The sequence below is a fragment of the Bemisia tabaci genome, unplaced genomic scaffold (assembly GCF_918797505.1).
Source record: "Bemisia tabaci unplaced genomic scaffold, PGI_BMITA_v3".
Classification (NCBI taxonomy): Eukaryota; Metazoa; Arthropoda; class Insecta; order Hemiptera; family Aleyrodidae; genus Bemisia; species Bemisia tabaci.
The window spans coordinates 25,258-41,535 of record NW_027311734.1 but is presented as its reverse complement, the minus strand read 5'-3'; positions in this window follow the sequence as shown (position 1 = coordinate 41,535).

The window sequence follows — 16,278 nt, the reverse complement described above, 5'->3', positions numbered from 1 at the left end:
GGTCTGACGCCCCCTGATGGCACCGATGTAAGCAAAACCATCTGATCCCAGATGAATTGATCGGATTGAAGCGAAAATTCGCCTAGGAAAAACCAAAGTCCACCAAGATTTTTTGATTTTTCGCTTGGAGCAACTCCCGAAACCGAAAAGGAGTAAAAATTGTGGGAGGTCGCCGGTTTCCGGTGGGGAGAACTGGGTCACGCAAAGAGGAGGAGGACACTCGGCCGGACCGCGGCGTTTGAGATGCAGATGCCGCGCCTGACACAGATCCAGATAAAAATAGGATCGAAATGATTTAGAGTGTAATCAGGACGGTATGGGCATGCGCAGAGCGACGACTGACGACCGACCGAGGGTGGGAGGCGGACAAGACAAGACAAGACACAAGAGCCGAACCGGCGGACGACAACCGGTGAACCTGACCGACATTAAAATTGTAACAAAGTAAACCACTTAGCGAAACCGCGCAAATTATGAGCGCGGATCGCTCCGTTGTTTGAATAAGGCGACATCCGGCGTTGTTGCCGCTCGCCGCTCTCGCAGATCGATCTGCGGTTCCCGAGTCGACGCCGCTAATTGCAAGGGTCATAAAGGTAAACTTTCGCTCGCGACGTCCGTGTGGGAAGTGCTTGACGATCATGACATGTTCCTCGACTTCCATGCAGATAAAACAGAAGGTGATTAAGAATTTGGTCGTCCTATTGAGAAGGGCAGTGAGTCCAAAGCAGAGGCTTTCAGAGAATGGACCAACAGCCGGATTTTTGAAATTAGGAGGAATCAGAGGGTGATTGAGAATTTGGTTGTCCTAATGAGGAGAGCAGTACGTCTAAAGCTGAGGCTTTCAGAGGATTGACCAGCGACCTGATTGTTGAGATTTTATGTTACTTGGCTGAATAAGACAAAACTGAGGAGGAATCAGAGGGTGATTGAGAATTTGGTCGTTCTAATGAGGAGAGCAGTAAGTCCGAAGCTGAGGCTTTCAGAGAATGGAATAGCAACCTGATTGTTGAAATTTTATGTTGCTTGGCTGGACAAGATAAAACTAGGGAGGAGACAGTGATTGAGAATTTGGTCAACCTAATAAAGAGAGCAGTAAGTCCAAAGCTGAGGCTTTCAAAGAATGGACAAACAACATGATTTTTGTAATTTTATGGGCTGCGCAAGAAAAAATAAAGGAGGAATCAGTGGGTGCTTATGGATTTGGTCGTCCTAATGAGGAGAGCAGTAAGTCTGACGCTGAAGCTTTCAGAGAATGGACCAGCAACCTGATTTTCTTGAAATTTTGTCTTACTTGGCTGGAATTGACAAAACTAACGAGGAATCAGAGGGTGATTGAGAATTTGGTCGTCCTACTGAGGAGAGCAGTAAGTCCGAAGCTGGAGCTTTCAGAGAATGGACAAGTAACCTGATTGTTGGAATTGTATGTTACTTGGCTGGACAGAGCAAAACTAAGAAGGAATCAGAAGGTGATTGAGAATTTGGTCGTCCAAATAAAGAGAGCAGTAAGTTCAAAGCTGAAGCTTTCAGAGAATGGACCAGCAACCTGATTTTTTAAATTTTATTGGCTGCGCAATACAAAATTAAGGAGGAATCTGTAAGTGCTTAAGAATTTGGTCGTTCTAATGAGGAGAGCAGTAAGTCCGAAGCTGAAGCTTTCAGAGAATGGACCAGCAACAACCTGATTGTGTTGTTGAAATTTTATGTTACTTGGCTGGACAAGACAAAACTAGGGAAGTATAGAGTTATGTGATTGATTGGCCGTTTCAACTAGAGTCACCTCATATTGCGACGTACTATGTAGTTATAAAATTAGTAAAGGAGTGGTAGCGACCCCGTCAAGCCTAGAAGATCCTCCTCCGAGAGGGAAGCCGCGACTGCATCTTACACAAAACGGTTCAACTTCGGCATTATTTTATGATAAGACACTTACAAAGAGCTTTCCCTTGGTTATGTGGCTGAAATAGAATTATGACAATATTGTGTGGCATTATTGTTAAAATTGTATGGTTGTAGACATAGACAAAAGATCCTCCACTGGCCTCTTGGCTACAGGTGGAAGCTTTTCCTTTCGTTGATTGAACACATCCTTATGGACACTTATAAGGGAACAACGGTCACACTACCTTGCCTACTAGGTGAATGCGAGTTTCGGGTGACGTAATGAGCCAAATAAATTTCCCAAACTTCAGGATGTTTGAAAAGCGAAATTCTCAACACGTTTTTAACCATCCATCTGGTAGATTTAAGTCAAAAGTTGAAAGTTGACGTCCCGAAAGTAAAAGCTGCCACCATTGTCAAGATACCAATGGAGAGTCTTTTGTCTCTACTTGTAGACATCCTGTTACATGGACCCGGGCCGTCTGGTTTACGACGAAAGTCTGGTTGAGACTCGGTGGAGCCAGTCGCGTGTTCATAAGAAAATCGTAAAAAATTAACTTTTGCTAAGATAGGGTTTCACCAGCAGTCATTTTAAATTTGAAACTTTCTATTTTCGTCCGTTAAATACTGGAAATATTCTCTGCGAAAGAAAACCGTAACATGATCCCTTTAAATCTAGGTATCTTATTTTTCTGTCTTTCAAAATAGTGGATAGTTCTAATTATGAATCGCTTTCCGGGAAAATGTACCTCCGTGGACGAAAATCCCTTACCGCGGCTGGTTATTGGTTACATTCAGAAAGGTCTTTTTCACTGACAGCAAGCACAACATCAGAGGCTTGTAAAGCAAGAGTAAAGAGACAAGCGACAACAATGTTGGGTCCACCTGACAAGAACACTCCCGTGGTAAGGAAAAACGCCGTAAGAGCCTTCAGACGTTGCCAAATTTCCGTTGAAAATTCACGAATTTCCGGAAAATGTTTTAAATATTGTTCTTTCAATTTTTGAGACAATTTTTATTGTAACTTGATGTAAACAGTCAGAAAATTTCGAGGCAGAATATTCATAACTTTCCTTAAGAATAAATATTTTCTGAGAGGGGATTTGGCAACATTCGAACGCTCGTGCGGCTTTTTTCCTTAGCGGGGCAGAACAAGACGACGCGTCCACGCCTGGGGCAAGTTTGGACCATGGATTCGGTCCCTTGGCCGAACCGAACACAGTTGGCAAACAGCGAACAGGTATGCGGTATTCCACGCTATGACGCTACGCAGCCGAATCCAAAGTTGTGACGTGAACACGCTGAGATACGATCTTATCGGTGGAAATACTCTCAAATCGGACGCATTCTTCAACTCCGACTCCCGGCCAAATGTGCCATGATCTACAGCTTCATTTGAATACCTCGACAGTTGGCTCAAATGCACCCAATATCTCATCAAGCGCTGGCGCTCAGGGTCTTACCGCTTGCAAAACGCGCCGTAGACTACGCGCGCCACAAAAAAACACATCGGCACACACGCTCAAGGAGGGGCCGTCTCTAACCTTCATTTTCCCATGGTGTTTGGACAGGTTGTTCATCAGGGACAACATATTTTGGACTTTTGGAGACTTCACACTCCTACCTACTCTGGAGATGCGTAAGAGCGTAAAAGTTTGTTAAGTCTCGTACACGAGGGTCTTTCGGACTTGGAGCTTGGTATCATTTAATAGGCTTACGGAATGAAGTCAGACGTACACGGGGAGTTTTGAAAAACACATATGTGAAATAGTTGAGGACTACTCTAATATGACAGATAAAGACGCACTAGTGATCAGAATACAGGGAGAAAGAAGAGGAAAACAAGAAGAGAATGAAGATTGGGTTATGTACGGCTCAGTAGGTCTGGTAAAAATTGGCGATAAGAGCTGCGTTTCAAAATACCATAGGAATTCTTATAGCCGGCTAAAGAGGGCTACAGAAAATCATATAGCTGGCTGTAGAATGCGGAGAAAATCGTACGGCCGGGCTATACGAAGCGATAAAAAATTATGCAGGCGGGCTATAGTTCCTATCGCCGGGCTTCACACTTTATCGCCTGGCTGTTGCTTGTTCGCCATCGATTATAAAAGGCTACAAGAAATTGTGTAGAAATTCGTGTGCTTTGGAAATCATTAAGTTTGTACGGAATCACCTTAATATTTATAAAACACACGTTATATTTTCCTTTAATACATATTTTTTTCATCAATTAAAACGAGAATAATCCATACAGGATGTGCAAACATTTCAAAATCATGAGTTGAATAACGCTGACTCCGCCAGATTAAATATTAGAGCCTAGCACAAAGCGGAGCGGCGACGCACTGGCGCCTACAAACCTAACAGGGATACTTCACGCATTGCGCAACGCGTGAAGTATCCCTGTTAGGTTTGTAGGCGCCAATGCGCGTTTCGCGCTCTCTGCCCGCCTGCCGCGCCGCAGCGTGCCACGGCGCTTGAAGCAACTATTTCACACCAGAGGTATTGCACAGCATCATACGAAACTGAAGGCGCTCTAATATATTAGTAATGGCAGGCATCCATCAAAAGTACGGAGCTTTCCTCGCAAAATACATCAAGATACTACGGCCCAAAAAGAGAGCAGTATTCCAAAAACTCACTAAGTCCTAACATCCGAATCAGTAACGAAGAGCATATACACTTTATCGCCTGGGTGTTGCTTATTCGCCATCGGCTATAAAAGGCTAAAAGAAATTGTGTAGCCGGCCTTAGAAGCTATTGGTAATATTACAGCCGGCTGTAGGTCTATGGTATTTTGGAACACAGATTCTACTGCCAATTTTTACCAGGGATCCATCGTCAATCGGAAATAGGCGACATAAATAGTAAAATAGTAATGATTTCCTATAAGGAACTATTACACGATGAGAAGTCTGCATGTAGTGATAAAGCGAGGCTCCAACAATTTTTTATCACTGCCCACTGTGTTTAAGCTGTTAAAGTAGAAAGATGATAAAAATGAAGATATTACTTAAAATACGCGTAGCAGATGTTCATACTAAACATTATAAGCTTGTAACTTTCTCCCCCTCACACTGGCAAACCACTCGTTGTCTGTTTTTAACAATGTACAGCGGTAAAAATGAGAAATACAACTATATTAACTTCGAAGTAGCTCAAATTGCATAGCTATCGAAATGCAGGATTTTCAAACTTTCGCATTTCACTCTATTAGAACAAGCGCTAGTGACACGGGTTTGTGACAATGATTACCGCGTTATTTGAGAAACGATGACTCCGTTAGTATTCACAATAAAGAAATCACGTCTATCGATGTTTGAATGTTTAAACGACAGAAATGTTTAAACTTGTCCGCTTATTCTGAATAAGGCTCACGCGCTAGTTCTCTTTCTTGTTCTTATCCCGTTCAAATGACAAGACAGTTTCTGAAATAAGTATAATCTAATTTTAAAGTGCCTATTTTACACATTAATTTTTCTGCGCTCTGAGATTTAAAAAATGGGTTGATCCTAACAGCTTTATCTGATTTTCTCGAATTTTCGTTTTTAATGCTTGAACCTTTGTGAGAATGACCAATTCAATTGATGTCTCTGACGACACCCCGGGTGGGATTAAATCTGCAGCAGTTAAAAATGATTTATCGCGGCTGAATTATGTGGGCTCGCGTTTTCCCTGTGCCGGTTTGTCATCTCATCGCGCATGCCCCGCCCCCGCGCACCTCCTCACGAGATGCGCGCGCGGCGCCGTTAACAAGTGTCGATGCGCTTTGCGCATTCCGCGGATAGCCGCTCACTTGAGTATTCTAATCACTCTCAAATTATACTTCCGTGTGGCTGATCAAGTGCTAATCAACCGGCAAAATAATTATTGCGAGTCCCGCGGATCGCCAAAACGAATCTCGTCTCAATGTCATCCTCGTCCATCGACATTATTGAACTTGATGGGTGGCGTTCATGGCGACAGCTTCGGGCCGCTGCCACCCAAATAATTCCTCACGGCGAAAAAGAACACGGTTATTCGACGGTTACCACGGTAATAAAGTGACACATGCTCATAATAGTATGTCTGTGCCCACAGTAATATTACGGTGAACAGTCATATCACCGTGCTCATCGTTACAAGAATAGAAATCCACGGTTCTACTACCCTGGAATTCCGTGTGACATTACAACCGTTGTAACGGTAGAATAACTGTGTTTTTTTTTCTCAGTGCAAGTTTAAGGTGGTTGTACACCTTAAATCCCAGGTACCTCCACGTTGCGCTGCTGGACAAACTTTCACGGAATAGTACATTGGTAATTTAAAGTAACTGCAGGCGTGTGTTTGATTACTTTTGATCCAAAAAATTTAATTAGGCAAAAATGATATCAGAACATAAACGTTTGATATTTATTCTAATAAGGATTCTACCTGCTAGAACCAAAATGAATCCCATATCCATGTGATATCTTAATATTTAATTTGAAAAATAGAATGAAATTGTGAATCAACCACTGTACTAATTGCGAGGGGCGTTGGTTCATTTGAAAGGTGTTGTTCTCAATGCTTCGGGAAAACTATAAATTATTTTCTGGGGTTCGTCCCCGATTTTTAAATCCCTAAAAACTCATAAATTGGATGAGGGGAAGTGGGGGTTTTTTGTTTTTTGTTTTTCGGAAAAGTTTTGTTGCTACGCATCTTACTTTACTGTTTGCTGTCTTTTTATCAGCTGTTTTCATTCAACAATCATCATTAAGTGAGGTTACTTCCAACACTCAACTGCCATCAACTTACATTTTTCTTTTCCCGCGTTTTTTTTTTTTTTTTTTTTTTTTTTTTTTTTTTTTTTTTACGGTTTTTCATGATTGCTTCAACGAACTACACCTCTAGAATGGCCGCGAGATAGCAAACCTGCGTAACGCGCATGGGCCGGTTTTTGAAGGCAGGAGGGGGGTGGGAGCCCAAGTATAGCTAACCTCAATCTCCATTTCTGCTGCGTCTTGCCCGTAAGGATTACATGTGAAAATTTCAACCTTTGTAAACTTTCATATTTTTGAGGTTTTCTTTCAAAGTTCCTATTTTTTGAGTAAAGAAAACCTTTTGAGGTGCGATTGTTCAGCAATCTTTTCATTGCTATCACTTTATTCAACAATATTCGGCAAAGTGTGGGCAGCGTCTGACATGGGTTTAGATGGCAGCCTGCTGTGTGAGCCCAAGTAAACCTAACCTATATCAACTTCAAAACGTTCCGGGTCTCTAACACTGGTCAGCCATTCTAGAGGTGTAGTTCGTTGGATTGCTTCCATCTTTTTCCTATTGCCAATTTTTCCTCATTAAGTCAATAACCTCCAAGTTTTTTTCTCATTTTAACATACAAAAAAAAAAAAAAAAAAAAAAAAAAAAAAAAAAATTCCGATCAGAACTTTTCACGCTGTTTCTTTTCAATGTGTATGAATATGTTTATTATTAATTTCCATTTTCATTTCATCCTTTTTCTTCTGATTTATTTTTTTTAATTTAAAAATTGAACTTTTCAGTTATGATTTTGTTAAAATAATAATAATTTTTACTAATTTTAATTTTAAATTTAACAGTTGTTATGAGTGAAATTTTCAATGACCGAGGCGGTCGTCCTCCAAAACGTGGTCGCGTTTTCCAGAATTCTTCGCATGTTCGTTTAGTGAAGCAAGAACTTAACTCTGTTATTAGTATAGAAAATCAAAGTTTCATTTCTTCATTTCGGAAGTATAAAATTGATGATCAGAACTTTGATGAAAATTTTGTTACCAAATTTTCAGTCGGTTCAATGAATATAATTTGTCATCATTGTGATGCTCGCCATTTTCAGGGTGAAATGTCCAATGGTCATTTTAATAACTGCTGCCAAAATGGCTTAATTTCTTTACCGAGTATTTATATTCTCCAAATTTCATAAAGCGTATCAGAAATTATAATAGTGCTGTTGCTTTTGCCTCTTTCTCTGTAAATCGAATTGATATTCCGGGTGATGGACCTTATTGCTTTAAAGTTCAAGGATCCATATATAGGTAAGTTTATTTAATATTTACCGTTACGTAACGTACTTTTTTCAGTTTCTCAGTCCGTCCCTCCCTCCTTCCCACCCCTTAACGCATCCGGAATGCAGCTGCATTCCCCGGAAACCAGAAAGCAGACTGAACATGGAAAAAACGAAGAAGAAAAAGCGGAAAAATTAGATGAAGTTAAAACAGGAGCAGAAAAAGAAGAAGAACCAGAAGGAACAGCTACTGAAGAAGAAAAAGAAGAAGCAAAAAAAGAAAAGACAAAAGGAGGAAAGAAGAAGAGCAAAGTTGTAGGAAATATAGGAAGAAAAGCAGGACAGAAATGGCAAAAGAAGAATCAACAATTTAATCGAAAAAAAAAAGCAAAGTATTTAAAAAATAAAAAAAGATCTTCTTTAAAATTAGTTTGAAAACAAATGTAAAACCTAAAAAATAATTTTGTATGAAGATTAAAACAAAATTTTAGTTTAAAGTTTACTAAATAAAATTACAATTTTTGAAAACATTTGTTATCCCGATTCAAAGACAAAACAGAAAATTAAATGAAAATAAATAAAAAAAAAGAAAAAACATGTGAAAGTGAAAAGTGTACAGGAAAAATAAGGGGCTGCGAAGCAGCCCCATAAGCCCCTAGTTTGATTTATTTTGATTTAGCGTAGGTGAGGAATGAAAGACCCTGAATAATCCAAAAGCACAAGGATTGACATTAACGTATGGGGAACTTTGCTAACTTCAGTTAACAAGCAGGCATACCGAAAATGCTGCTGAATTGGGGGGGGGGGGGGAGTGGTGCTAGAAAATTAGAAGGTGTATTATGAAGTAATTATGACATTTTTTTTTTCTTTTTACTGATCTGAGTATGCAGATTGCTCCCTCCATGAAGAAGTGCGGTAAGTTTTTAAAATTTTCCAGTCGAACTCTCATTTCCCCTGACGCAGTCACTTGTACGTCTGTCGCAAGCAATTAGCGATCGACGGCAATTTGCAAGCCATTCACATGTTGCTTCGATAATCGCAAAAATCTGCATCAGCATTATGAAGGTTTGATGGGTGGAAACCTTCAGTATGGCACGATTTCGGCTCGGAGCGCCTTCATTTTTTGTGATACTCTACGCTTCGTTACGGAGTTAGTTTAGTTGCCGGACCGATCTAAACCCAACTAAGGTCACGGATTTCACTACGCGCTCTCCTTAGTGTACCTGATGTGCCTGTTTCTACCATGTTTTAACGAAAGTAAAAGTGTCTATTCACATTAAAGGCAAAATAATCAGTACTTTAATCTTGTCCTTTTCTATCTGAATTTTAAGCTGTTGTATTAATTCACTGGTATCTTGCATATTGACGGTGAAACTATGTAACAAAATACATTATCTAGCGTCTCAGCTACTCTCTAAATGATCAATGAATTTTACGGAATAAATTTTGTGTGATTTTCATTTGCTCCTCCGAGGATTCTCTGCAAATTTCATACAAGAAAAACTGAATAATACTATGAAAGTTTTGCAGCATCGCAATCGAGATGAAAGTTTTTATAGCTCCATCAGCGTCGATATACGGCCGAAATCCAAAACCTAGAAATATGAAACCACGTACCTCAGTTTGCAATATGTATTGCGAATCTCTTGTCTCAATTTACTTTTTGAAGAATGACTGATCAATGCCATCGAGTATAGAATGTAGTACGATTCATACCCATCCTTTAAATGATTATCTGCTAAGTTTTTTTTTACAAAAAAAGCCTAGTAATGCTCTCTCTTTTCACTGACGTAAATTGTTACACATTAACCACCATTTCTTAATCTTAGTTTTTACATTATTTTGTCTTGCATTCTCCATGCCGGAAGCGTCCTCTAGAGACGACTTCGGTAAGTAATACTTTCTTTCGTTGATTTGGCATAAAGCTGGCTAGCAAAAGGCTAGGACTTTTGTGAGTATATTTTTCATTATCTAGCAGAAATTCACAAAAATTTCAAGGTATCATAATTTTTTAACCCTCTGTTTAAAAAATGAGACGTGGGAAGAGACGAGACAACTTAAAATGCAGTCACCCTAATTTTGGTTTGATACATGCGATTATAGGCAACGTCTAATGTAGTTAGGCTTATTCTGCCGTCCACAGGAAGAACGCCGTAACTCCAGTAAATACTCTGCATGTTTTTTCCACACATACTGTTCTATTAAAAGATTGATCCAACCTGAGTACTATAAAGCTCCATCTTGTAGATTTGAATTCTAAATGGCATGCCGCAGTTATTTTAGAAGTAAGAAGGATGAATGGACGTATTTCTGCGACGCCACTATGTGCATCAAGACATGAGCCCTGAGACCCATAAGATTGCATGCATAAGAGGGCTCACGTCATAATGCACATAGTTTCGTTTGGCAGAAATACGTCCAAATGGTCGTAACGGTAATAAAACATTTTGTCAGTAAAAAGCTGAGAAGATCTAAGTTCTAAGGCTAAGATCTAAGGCTGGAGTTTGGGCGTTTTTACTGATGACGGCGGTATTATGGTTGATGCCGTCCTTAAACAAACGGGCAGAAATCCGATACCCAGAATTATATTTCTTATTTTAGGAACATCATTTCTCATACTGAAGGTCCGCCCCCCTCCTCCTCCTGTTCGTTGTTCATAAAATCGTAAAACGGGGACGTGAAGTGAAAAACAAGTGTTGGGCTGGCGGCGAGAAGATGCGCTGAGGTCTGGGTCTGGGTGAGCACACCGACGACGGCGCAAGCGGGCTTAAGTGACCTCCTCAAGAACGATTCCATTATGCAACCGAGAATGTGAATGGAACTCGGCTCGCATCGCATCGCACGCTCGCGTCTGCCACATCGCCCATAACTCCCCCAGGTTCCCCCAGAAAGCTAATTGAGGATCCCCGAATACGGCAGAAAACGGAGCTACATCCATAGAGACATTCAAGGAGCTAGTCTGGGAATGGCCGTCACTTTGACAGCGCTCAGAAGAGATGCCCTAGGGGTAAAAAATGCCACGGATCTCCGCGAGAAAAAGTGAGCGTTGTTCTTAAAATGTATACATAGTGGATTCCAGGTCCTCCTTACGTTATAATCGTATCTAAAATGTAACTTTTGGACATCATTTTGTAATAGGGAACTAAAATTTCTGGCTCGACCATAGATGGGGGACCTAATGGCACTAATGATGTTCCAGAAATGAGCCAGAAATGTAGTTTCTGATTGCAAAACGTAGTCCTGTCAAGGTAAGAATCATTCCGGTCCCGGGACCTAAAAAATTGTTGCCACAAAGGTAATATCGGTAACGTGGTAACTGCCGCAACTATACCACAAGAAAAATAGGTGGAGCCTGAAATTTATTATGAACACTGTGAGTGTGCAACGATTTTTTTTCCTCTGTGTAAGACTAAACTTTAGCCCGGAGGAAATTCACAAAAGTTACGACCGTTTTTAGCAATGTTTTCTTGTGAGATCGGCATTTTGCCGAGAAATCCGACATTTTTCCGTAAACCAACTTAAAAACTTGGACAAAGAGCCAAAAACGCCGGATAGTGAGACACGGTTGAAGTTGTGCGTCCCTAAAGAGTCAAATGTAGGCATTTACGAGCAATGCACATCTTTTTGGTGCGTTAAATATTTGTTAAGGTACAATACACGTTGTGTGCATTCAGAACTTTCAAGCGGCTTTTCGTTGGACTGTGGGTCGGGATGAAAACTTTCCTGTCGGCTACAATCTACTTTCCCGGGAGACTTTCATTGAAGAACACACACTTATAAACCCTAACGCGGTGCTCACTGAAAAGTGAAAAGCCACCAGGAACGTCCGCATACACATATGGATTTCGATTTCCTTTCCTAGTCCCAGCATTCGACTTTTCCGGGGAACTCAGGAAATTGGACTCATAGTTACGCTAAAAAGAGCCAAAAACAAATGAGGGGCTTGGAGGACAAGGCGCATAAGAGCAGTTTTTGAGAAAAATTTAGAGAGACAATCATATAGGACATTCTCACCTGTCACCGGATGTGTGGCGAGAGGTCTTACGACGTTCGGTGTACCTATACTGGTTGTCTAAAAGTGGATAATCGTTGAGATAGAGAATCGATCCGTCACTAGCCATATTCGTAGGGTAAAAATTTTCGTCCCTCTGACGTAAAGGCGTAAATTTTCTCTAACTTGAGTTCTTGGACTCAATAGGATATGTGAACAATAGGGCTCATCTCTTAACGTGCCTTTCCGTCAGGGGACAGACTAAATATCGCGGCCAGTAGAGAGTAGACTGACGATGAGCAGACTGGGTGCTGCTGGGAATGTGTAAGTGAATGTGTATGGATGCGGTTGGGTCGTGGAACTCGGTTAATTGTTCAGCGCGCCTTGGAACGCTCGAAACGTGAAACTTAAGCTACGGTTCTACAAGCCGCCGGCGAAGCGGCGCGATATTAACCGCGCGACTGGGTGCAATGATTTTAAACCTAGCTTTTGTCACTGAGGTGGTAGCCCGGGGGGAGGAGGGGGGTAGCCCCCCAAATTCTTCTAAAGAAATTTGAGGAACTTTGCTGAGTACGTGAGCACTTGAAATTGGATCGATTTTTCGATGAGAATGTCTCAAAATCACTCCCGAGACGACTATATTTTTGTTTAGTTTCCGGGGATGGCCCTTCGGACCCCCAATGGAGCTCTTACATACGTAGGGGATTTGTGATTTAAGTACTTTTTCTTGCGTAACATTTCACGAAAAACACGATAGTGGATTCAAAACTGGTTTTCTCTGAAACGACCTCCAAAGCGCAAAAAAAGCTCTCGAAGAAAAAATTCCATGCAAAGATAGGGAGAAAATACATTCACGATCAGTTTTGGAGTCCCCGTAAAAAGTAGCAACCCTGTTAATGTATTTGCTACCTATCTTTGCATGGAGCGAGTTTGACTCGATAGCGTGCGATATCCCCTTCATTACGGCCTCAACCTAGAGAGCTTTTTTTGAGCCTTCGAGTTCGTTTCAAAGAAAACCAGTGGCACCATCGTGTTTCTCGCAAAATTTTACAAAAAACTCAGTACTTTCATCACAAATTCCTGACACATGCGAGAGCTCCATCAAAACAAGAGACACCCACCAATCCTCCTTTGGAACTAGGAAAGTCCCCTCAGACCCCCCTCAGTGGGTTATCTTTTAGAACCCCCACACCTCCCTTGAACATATGCCCTTTTAGCCTGCATCCTATTAAAATTTCCTACTTTGGCCCGTGCTTGCCACTAAAAAGACGATTTGCTTCGTCAACGTCTAGCGTAACGGTTTAAAAGCACTGCACTTTGCGCGAACAAGCTGCACGGTTGATTCCGCGCCGCCCGTGGCTTGTGAGACCGTGGCTCGAGCCGTCAAAGAAGACGCACAGCACAATGGGACTCGGATTGAACAGTTCAATGAAGAAATGGTCTACGCGCCATAAGCTCATGAACCGGGGTTCTATTCACGAGACATGAGTTCCGAGGTTTATGGGTAATCGTTGCTTAGCTAATTTTGTAAATATACGGTTCGATTGTCGGATCTCCGCTCCCATCTCATTCTTTGATGGCAATGCTCCAAGCCTATATTTCCTCATCTGAGGATCGACATCACTAACTTCCCAATTTATCGTGCGGTTTAGGCCAAGAGAAAATTGCAGCCCTAAAATTCAGGGTACGGCTGAACCTGCTCAGTGCGAAAACCGCCTAAGCCCATTTTTTCCAGTTCCAACTTTTTTTTTTTTTTTTTTTTTTTTTGATAAGCAAGAATAGATAGATATGAAGATAACGGATGTATTGGTCGATATATTTTTCAAACTTATAGCCTAATCTGCAAAAACTCGCCTACAGCAAAGCAAAGCAGAGGCGGATCCAGCAATTTGGCAAAACCGGATTGCCTCCATTTAAGCCTGTTAAAAAAATCGATTCTTGTCGGTGCACCTAGCCCCTCAAGAATCGATATACATTTCCATGGGTTTAAATGGAAAAAACCCTGTTGCTAATTTGCTGGATCCGCCAGGCGCTAATGAAGCGAAGCACTCACCTCGAGATTTACCGATCACCCTTCAGTGAATTATATCCTCAACAAGTTGCTCATCAATTATCATTAGGCAAAAAATAGCGCTGATCTTCGAACTTCATTTGTAAATATACCTCTCTAACATAATCTAACCTAACCCAATCTAACAGTACTTGGATTGGGAATGACACATACTGGAAAAAAAAAAAAAACACATTGGATCTAGAGTCCAGACTCTTGAAAACATTGACAAGAAAAAATACTCTTGATTCAATAAGATGTTTGCTTGGATCAAAAGGAAATCCGCTCAAATTAAGAGGCTTGGTTCTTGATTTAAGCAAAAATCCGATTGAATAAAGAGTATTTTTTATCGTCGATGTTCTTAAGAGTCTGGACTCTCGATCCAATGTGTTTTTTTTTTTTTTTTTTTTTTTTTTTTTTTTTTTTTTTTTTTTTTTCAGTGCATGACACTATATGTATGACACTACATGACACCGTGTTCATATTTTGGGTCTTTTAACATCGTGGTCGTTGCTGAGGAGCTCTATCACCGATAGATTGAGGAATCTGAGATTGGGCGGCTAGACGGATGACATCAGGTCGCGCCATCGCTTCGATGCACTCAGGTGTGGACGCGGTGCAGCAAAGTGATAAGCGGGGAGCCGGGAGCCCGCACTAACTTCCAAAGGAGTCTTCACGACTTCAAGGCCCGCGAGATCCGTTTCAAAATCGGGACGGAGGATGCCTCCCACCTCCGGGGCGCGCGCGTCGCGGCGGCATCGTCGCTGCATCACTGCATCTCTGCATCGGACTCATCCTTGGCTACGTCATACGCACCTATACACCGCGCATTGCACCTGCGTCCAAGCAGACTTGACCAACAGAACGGTAAAATCAGACGCCGGCTTACGCTCTCATCAGGGTTGCCACAGAATTTAGAAAATGAAATTCCCTGACATTTTCCTGATAAATTTTGGTAAAATTCCCTTGCAACTGAAGACATCAACGGTGAAACTACCAGACCACGTATCCCGGTTTGCGACGTTGCAACCTTCCTTTCATATTTGAAATTTTAAATGAAAAACTGCTCAACGTCAATTCTTAAAAATCACCGTGATTTTTCTTCTCTGTGCGATGAAAACTTTAAGGAAACGTCAAAGGACGGGTAATGATTTGTTCTCCCTTCAAAAAATAAAATGGAAGCGGAGATTTTCAAACACCGCAAACGAGATAAGCCGAGTTTGGTAATTTCGCCGTCGATATGCCAGATGGTTAAAAAGACATCATTTGCAATATTTGTTACGGAAAATATATTGTTCGAAACATCAAATCAATTCTTCAGGGCAAATAAAGGTGACGTAACTATTTTTCCCATGACATTTCAAGGTTTGCCTTGGCTTTTTAAAATTTCCTAACATTTCCCGATTTCCCTGATTGTGAAAACCCTGTCTTATCCGTCGAGAGCGCGTCTGCAACATTACGAATAGTTTTGGCGGTCAAGACACAATAGGAATCCTCCGTTGTATAGACCCCACCATAAGAATTAATGCGATGTAATTTTCTTGGATTTTTTTTCAGGGATTTCAATTCACGAATTATTCTATGGCTGAGAATTTGAAGGAGAAATATTGTGATTTTTCTAAAAAATGGATTTCTTATCAATGAAAACTTTGCAAAACCCGCGTCCGACCACTCATTGGGCATTTTCCTAGGCTGGCAAAATAGAGAGGCAGACGAATTCAAACATCAAAATTGCCTTATTTGTTTCTGACTTCCCTCGCACGAGTATTGAAAAATTTCAACATTCTCGGAACAGCCCCTAAATTTTTTAAAAAAAAGAGAGCCTTCGAATATTCTTGAAGAAGTAAACCTTGCACAGACCGGGTCGATGTACTTCGTATGAAAAATCACTCTGAGCCCTCCTTAAAAGAGGTGAAATCCTGAATTCAAGCCAATAAATGCAGGTTCGATGAAAGAGCCATATCGACGGCGTAAGTCCGCAATCACACATCTCGTTTGCGGTGTCTGTAAATCCCCGCCACTATGTTATCTTTTTAAAGGAGAACTAATTGGCATCATTCCTTGAAGTTTTCGCAGAATTTTCTTCGTCCAGAGGAGAAAAATCACGGCAGTTGTAAAGAATTTCCGTTGATTAGTTTTCCGTTTAAATAATGAAGTATGACAGGAAGTCTCCGACGTCGCAAACCGAGTTATGTGATTGCCGACTTACACCGTCAATATGATCTACTTCAAATGGTTTCAAGTAAAGCCACCTTGGGAGCAGAATAAGATATAGGTATATTAACACTTTTCTCACAGAATTGGTTTTAATTTGTACTAGAAGGAGGGGGGGATTTCTAGAAAATTTAGGGAGGAAAAACT